The sequence below is a fragment of the Terrapene carolina genome, unplaced genomic scaffold (assembly GCF_002925995.2).
Source record: "Terrapene carolina triunguis isolate 2854851 unplaced genomic scaffold, T_m_triunguis-2.0 Scaffold84, whole genome shotgun sequence".
Lineage (NCBI taxonomy): Eukaryota > Metazoa > Chordata > Testudines > Emydidae > Terrapene > Terrapene triunguis.
Window position 1 is genome coordinate 19,191,382 of NW_020664435.1, and position 8,320 is coordinate 19,199,701.

Genomic DNA, 8,320 nt, shown 5'->3' on the forward strand with positions numbered 1-8,320 from the left:
CACACCCACCTCTTTTGGATAATATGTTTGCTCCCATATCTCACCACATGTGCTGCCCAGTTGTAACTCCCAGTTCTCCATTTGATTGCCTAGCTCCCTTTTCTCCTAGGATTAGGGTGACCAGACAGCAAGTATGAAAAGTCAGGCCAGAGGTGGGGGGTAATAGAGGTCCATATAAGAAAAAGTCCCGAATATCGGGACTGTCCCTATAAAATCGGGACATCTGGTCACCCTGCCTAGGATGCCTTGTCCCCATTGGGAATGCCGGTGACCCTATGGGAATACCCTGGTCCTCTTCCATGCCACTCTGTGTTGGTTCTCTTTTAATACTTATTTTACTCTACCCCTCAGATCAGGTAAAAACAAAAATATCTTAGTTTGTAACCCCTCCTTTATCTCCTCCTGTCACCCCTCTCAGGCAGTCTTCTAGTCTGGGTTTCCGCCCCCTCAGGCAAAGTAGAAGTGTTCAAAGGTTAACACTACTCCTGAGTGAGTTAGTAAGTGAGTGGAAAGTACCTTGCTTTCAAGCAAAAGCTAGGAAACTCCCTCCCTGTCCCCAGGTGCATTCTGTCACTTGTACCTATCACAATAACATCTCAAATCTGCTTAAGAAAATTTAATATTCAGTTTATTAAATCATATTATTTAGTTTTCAAAAGATTACAAGTTGCTTTGTTTACATTTGAGAGGACCAGGATTTGTGCATCTAATCAGCCACATTTGGAATTAGACAAGCATGGCACTTTTCAAACCATGTAGATACACATGCATATCTGTACAGCTTGTTCTGTATCAGTCAAAAGTTCAAGGGCCTATGAATACAGTCATGTTCTTTTGATTTTTGCCTGTCTTTCTTGATAATTTAGATTGTAGCTGTTCAGGGGCAGAGACTGTCTTTTACTTTGTATTTTTAAAGCGTGCCTAGCACAATTGGACCCCAGTCCTCATTGGGCCTCTAGGCACTACTATAATACAAATTAATAATAATCTAAACATTTACCATCACACTTAAGCTTCCGTTATTGTTGAACAGGCCTCAGTGAACATGTAGGACAGGGTACTTATCCAGAAATGGCATCAAAGTTTGTCTGTGTTATTGATAACTGAAACATAATTCTTGACAAAGTGACACCTAACAGTACTTTTCACGTCTAATGCCCTTAAAAATGTGAGGCTCTCAAAGCTTTTTCAAGCAAGGCACTAAGCCTCACAACATTGTGAGATAAGGATATTTTATTATCCCCATTTTAGAAATTGGAGAAAGTAAAGCTTAGGTTAAATCGCTTGCCTAAGATCACAGAAGAAATCTGTGGAAGAGATGGAAATGGAACCAACATCTCCACTGCCAATCTGGTGTTTTAAAATGCTACACTATCATTCTGCCTCAAAATTTCCCCTTTCCTAAAATTAATTTTGGGTACCAGACCTCAACCTGTGAAGGCCCTAATGTGGGATGCAAACAGACTCATAAATTATGGGAACAAAAATTATTCATTCAAGGAGCTTAATGCAGCTGGGATCCATTCATTTGGCATAAAATAACTCTACAATTTCAGTTTTAGATGTAAATTATGTAAAACAATAAAAGTGAAGGACTGCCAAGTTTGTATGGAACCTATGTAATTTTGAGACTGAAATGAAGCATGTTGGGGACACCCTAAGCTTGGTTCACTCTTATCCACAATGTCTAAATCATTGTGTCAAGATACTCCAAATAAATCTGGAATATTTTAATTAGTTTGCAAGACCTAAAAAATCCTGCAATGGCGACCTGATTACAGGTGATCTGCATTATCAAAAACCTGTTCAAAGTTGTCTGGGTGGCTAACATCTTTCTGAATGTAGTCCTGGAGTTTTTATATACAAAGAAAAGCTTGTTTTCTACTTTCAAGTAAATGTTGTAAGTCAGAAAGTTCCATTAGAAGGGAATATAACTTTGCAATTTTATTTGTTTGAGGATATCTCATAGAATTTTCACTCTTTGGGTCTCTAGCACAATATTGGCTGTGAACTCTAACACTCTTCAGTTGTGGGAGGCCTGCATATCCCGCCCCATCAGTATATGGAACATGTGAGTGGTACAGCCCACTGGTAACCTCATTTGTCAGTTTCTTTTTCAAGTAAAATAATGAAATACTCGCTTGTGTGCAGCTATAAAGACACAACCTACCACTTTAAAAGCAAAGTTTCTAAACTCAAAGGGGAGGTGGGTGAATGAAAATTTGTGTGATGGTCTCTGCAGACAAGGAGAATTACAAGGTAAGAAATCTCCCTTCAGGAGATTCTTACTCTGAGGATTAGATAGTATGAGGAAAAGCAATACTACTCGCCAATTCAGGCAGTGATGAAGATACAGGGCCCTGCTAAACAAGCAACTGAAACGTTTTTGGTTGAACCAAGGAAGGGATCAAGTACCTCCAAACAGTATGAAAGCTAAACTGAAAGAGCTTCAAGAATGCATTCCATAAAAAAGAAAAAAGTTCATAAAAGCAAAAACAAGGGACATGCCAAAAGAAACAAAAGCTCTAGGGGACTGAGAAAGCTTGAACCCCTCTGCTTTGGAGATTGGCCTCTGAGCTCTTCATAATTAAGGCCCACAAATTTGCAGATATCCGCTTTATATCCATTGATATCCATGATGCAGATATCCACGGACCATTTTTGCGGCTCGCGGCTCGGATGCGGATAAAAATTCTGTATCGCACAGGACTCTATCCATAATCCAAGTGAGTTTTGCCCCAGGGAAAGAATACCAACAATATTGCTTTATGAGCGTATACCACAAGGGTCACATAGCTACCTGTATCTGAACAGAATGAAAACATCTATAAGCATGACAGTGAAAACTGCTCTACATTGAATAGCAGGAACCATTTTGTGAACTTTAATTATATATCAGAGGGGTAGCCGTGTTAGTCTGGATCTTTAAAAAGCAACAAAGAGTCCTGTGGCACCTTATAGACTAACAGATGTATTGGAGCATAAGCTTTCGTGGGTGAATACCCACTTTGTCAGACTATAATTATACAGTTATTCATCGCACTAGTGAGAGATGGAAACACAGTTGTCTTTTTGACAGTGAGATCCAAGGAACTAGTCTCAGAAGAAACAAAGCTGGATAGACCACAAATGCCTTTAATTTAAGAAAAAAAACACAATCTTTTTAATGTCAAATTTGGGGAGAAGGACTTCACCAAAATGAACATATAGGTACTAATTAAACACTGAAAACTAGAATAGTGTGGATCAGCCACCAGAGCCTGAAGACCATTTGCTGTGCAGTCTGATGTCATTGTCACCAGGAAATTAGTAAGTCTAAGCCCAACAATATTTTGTCCATATGGATTTAAGAACTCACAGTGCAGGGGAGTTTTAAATATAGGTTTCCTTGTGTGAAATGGACAGCCAAGGGCTACAGAAACACTGGTCCACCTTCCATTTAGGTCCAGAGATGCCAATATATCTACCCCATAAATAAAGTATGCAATTTGTCTGAAAACTAGGCAAATGAAAGGTGATCAAGCAGTTCATGCGGACCAGTTAAGGAGACCCAAAGGACCTGTGAGTACAACACCACAAACCTTCACCTGAACTATAAATATTTTTGGCAGACTTCTTCCAAGAAATAAACATCTGAGACACCTTCTCGGAAACACCATGCCCCCCAGAACTCTGTATTAAAAGGGGAGTGTTCCCAGGATGGGATGGAGCTAATGCCAAAGGTTTGTCCTTTTATCTTTGGGTATCACCTTGCCATCTGCAACAGGATTAAGAACTATGGTCACTACAACTTGAATTGCTGGCATAGCACTCCCACATACAGATATGGACAGCTCACTGAACCTGTAGACCTCATGCAACTCAAAACATGCAGAGACATCATAACTGCATTATAAAATCTGACATGGTAGCAGAATAACCTAATATGTCTAAAAATCATGTCTGAAATTAACTCAATCCTGAGACTCAACATGCATCTATTGAACAGCAAGTCAGTCTCTGGTACAGAATAAATTATAGTAAAAATATTACATTTCATATGGTTATGGTTTTCAAATGCAAAATAATAGAAACAATTAAAAGTAATATAATTTAATATACCAAGAGCAACTGATCTACACATAAGCAACGTATGGCTTTGGAAATACAGTTTGTACTTTATTTAAAATATGAAGATTAGGTTTTCATATATAATTTCAAACATAATGAAAGTTACACAAGTCAGCTTCATTAATATAGTGTTTACTTCATACACAACTAAAATAAATTAAAAAACTTCTAATATAGCTAAATTAAATTAATTCTACGTTTTCTCCTGCTTCTCTACATCTCCTATTTCTATACAACCTCACTATGAATTATGTTCTAAATAATAGTTTACTGTCTTTTTAGACTATGGTAATTAGTTTTACATTTTAGGCCTTCTCTTGCTCCCATTTACATTAATCTGAACAGGTCCTGGTCTTTTGCCATACAACTGTATAGAAGAGCCATATATTTGTCCGTTACATACAATCATACTTATTTTGCTTTTTTTATTCTATATTTGAATTTAAAAGGCATCTCGTGAGTCAATTATATCAAAGAATAAAGAAAATCAGAGTGTTAATTTGTCTTCTTGCTCCACAAATGTGCAAGAGCTGGACTCTTCAAACTCAACAGCTGGTCTCATAGAATAGAGGTACCTGTAGCTTCTATAAAAATAGCACTTCTTCACTGACTGACAAACCTTATCTACCAACCCACAAGGATGTGCGCCTGTTGAAAGTTGTAGTTCTCTGTTTTAGTGATACAGACTACACGATACACCATTTTTCATGCCCATCATAATTATGCATATAATTCCAATTATCCTAATCCAATATGGTTAATATTTTTAATATGCTGCACATATTTGAAAAAAGCTGTGATACATTTCATTATAAGATGTAAACATTTTGCACATTGGCAGTTATTTTTCATAACATAACACTATTTGATAATAATTTCTAGTTGTAGAGGACAAAATGCTAGGTATTATTCATGAAAAGATACGTAAGTAACTAGATCGGCATCACTGAACTTCAGAATGCACATGTGAGGAAGAGAAAGTAACTCTCTGTCAGGAAAAAGAGTCCTCCCAAAAAGACTGATTACCTCTTTGGAGGTGCACATGAAGACTCCCACTGACTTCAGTAGGCATGGGATCAAGCCTCAAATAAACCAAATCTTGCCCTGCTTCACAACCACAGTGATTTCCATAGGCTTGCATGAGTGCATATCTTGCAAAGATTTGATGTACTGTGTAGAAAATTATGGCTTTGGCTACACTACAGAGCTTACAGCAGTGCAGTTGAACCGATGCAGCTGTAGCACTGCTAGTGCAGATACTATAAGCCGACGGGAGAGAGTTCTCCCATCAACATAATTACTCCAGCCCCCGCAAGCCACAGTAGCTATGTTGGTGGGAGAAGCTCTCCCATTGACATAGAGTTGTCCATACTAGTGCTTAGGTCGGTATAACTTATGTAGCTCAGGGGGATGGCTTATTCACACCCCTGAGTAACATAACTTATACCGTAAGCTGTAATGTGTACATAGCCTGTCTTCTTGACTTCACTCAGTATATGTGTCAATGGTTATTGTCATGCAGGAGACAGGTTTAGTAGCAACTTCCCTTTCCTTGCTTCTTAGCCCAATGGAGTCTGGTATGTTGCATTTGTGAGTGATATTGTTCATACTTTATTTGGATTTAAATATAACATGAAAGATCTCCTCTCCTGGGTTCTAAGTACCAGGACTATTACTTTAAATTAAAATAAATAAATAAAGAGGTACAAAATCATTACAAACACCCGAACAGTACATTTCTTCCCCTTACTCTATATATCCATCAGTCAATAAATTCTATGTCTGAATCTATGCATGTATATTACAAATCAGAACTGTGCACTCTTCACATCCCCCTAATTCCCAGAGGTGAATTCCTCCTGCGTATTGAAGATTATTTTCCCTATTCAGCTTCCCTCTTTGCTTTCTCTATTTATTTTACTCTCCTTTCCACTGTTTTCTTCCCTATCACTTTAACCGGACACCTCAGTTATTCCCCCAAACCTGTAACATTATAGGGTCAGTTTTAGCACATAAAAGAGAGGAGTGTCCAAAGGATCCTTATAGTATCACTACTGTTACTAGACAGGCTACAAGTCCACTGCATACAGGATGAGTGACTGACAGACACAATTATTTTCCATGCTAGATTTGTGACATTTGGCGCACTCAATTATGGACTGACAAATAGAGGTAAAAATCCAAAGGCAAACTTTAATTGTTGACTTTTCCATTAGAGGTCACCAAGAGGTTATCAGTCTAATGGGAGGCATTTCAACTATTCAAGTGCTATGTTTAGAGTTACAGTCTTGAAATTTGGTGTGCTCATTATGTATGGAACACGCTCTCTGACCTGATCCATAAAGCTGCTGTCCTCTCCTCCTCCAAATCCCATCTGAGGACTCACTGAGGCTGTGACAACTACAAGCAGTCAGGAAATGCTTAATGGCCAGGCTGAGGGATTATGGAGTCCAGCAGTTGAGGAGCATTTGGAAAAATCATTTATTGACTTATGTAATATTACAAGTGTCTATTTATATAAAGTGTAGATATATTTACTTGCCTCCCTCTTCTCCCCGCCCCACCAGATGCAGGTGATTATAATCTCTTTGGGGTAGGAACCATGTTTGCAGGTATGTTTGTGCAGCACCTAGCACAACAGAGCCCCAGTTCTGAAATAAGAATAATTCATTTATTATGGACAATTCTTCTCTGACACAATTCCAAGGGCAAGTAGAATGGTTAATATTTTAAAGAATGCATTTCTCATTAGAACAATGGGACAGTTAAGTCAAAGGTAGAGCCATGGCTCTTCTTCAAACAATGAGTATATTAACTTGTAGGACTCTTTGCTTCAAGATAAGGACTCTATGGAGTTTAAAAGTTATTTATATGAATTTTATCTGCCACTACATTAGCTAAGATAATAGCTCATAAGGGAGATAAATTTTCAAGCTCCAGAATAAAAACCAATCATTAACTATCTGGAGGAGAAATGACCCCCACAGGCATATTATTGCATAATTGATCTTTATAGAGGTTTAATACCTTCCTCAGAAGCATCTGGTACAGGCCACTAGTGGAGACAGGATACTGGATTAGATGGACCATGGGTTTAACACTACATGGCAGTTCATCCATTCCTCATTCCTTTCTTCAGTTTGGCAGAGAGGCTTCTAGACATAGCTAATGTGCTCATTAATATTTTAACAGGAAGAGTACTTTGGGAGAAATTGTGGGGACAAACTTACACTAAGTTCACAGTCAGTCCAATTCTGTATACACGGTAAAAGCCTACACCAGTGGATTGCGACCTTGACATGTTGGAGCAGCTTCAGTGTTCCCATGATCCTGAGACCAATGTCGACAGGAGTCTTGCACTCCTGGTAGGGTCACCCAAGGCAGCAAGATCGAAGGTAAGGTTCCAGATGAACAGTGATCCAACCCACCCCCGCAAGTCCTCAATGGCAGTGCAGGCAGATGAAGAGATATTTCTCTCAATGCCTGTGAAGGCAGACAAAGGCTGCAGCAGGATGGTGGTCTCCAATCATCTTGGTTCCCCTGCCATTGGATAAAGATCCTCATCCTGTCAAGGACCACATGGTTTCTGGTGTACAATGTGTCTCCACATTAAAAGATGCTCACCAAAATTTGTTGCTGTCCTCCAATTCCTCCACAACAAAATGTCCGCGATGGTCATCAGCAATGGATCTAAAACGGACCCTTTCCTAGTCAAGACAGGAGTCAAGCAAGGCTGTGCCATCGCTCCAACCCTCTTCTCCATCTTTCTTGCTGTCATCCTTCTCCTCATTGCTGACAAGCTCCCCTGCGGACCTGACATCCAATACAGAATGGATGGCAAGTTCTTCAAACTCAATCACCTCCAAACCAAGACAAAGACTATTACTAAATCAGTCATTAAACTCCAATATGTGGACAGCTGTGCTCTGTGCACCCATTAGAAAGAAGATCTTCAATTAACAGTCAACATCTCTGAGGCCTACAACCAACTAGGCCTCATGCTTAACACTAAGAAAACTAAAGTGCTTCCACAACAGGTTCCGAACAGGTTCTGAAACATCAGGATCCTGCTCCCGCAATCAAGATCAACAAAGAGAACCTGGAGAACATCAAGCACTTCCCCTACCTTGGCAGCTATCTGTCGCAGACAGCCAACATTGACTAGGAGATTCAACACTGTTTCCAATGCACCAGTGCAGCATTTGGACAC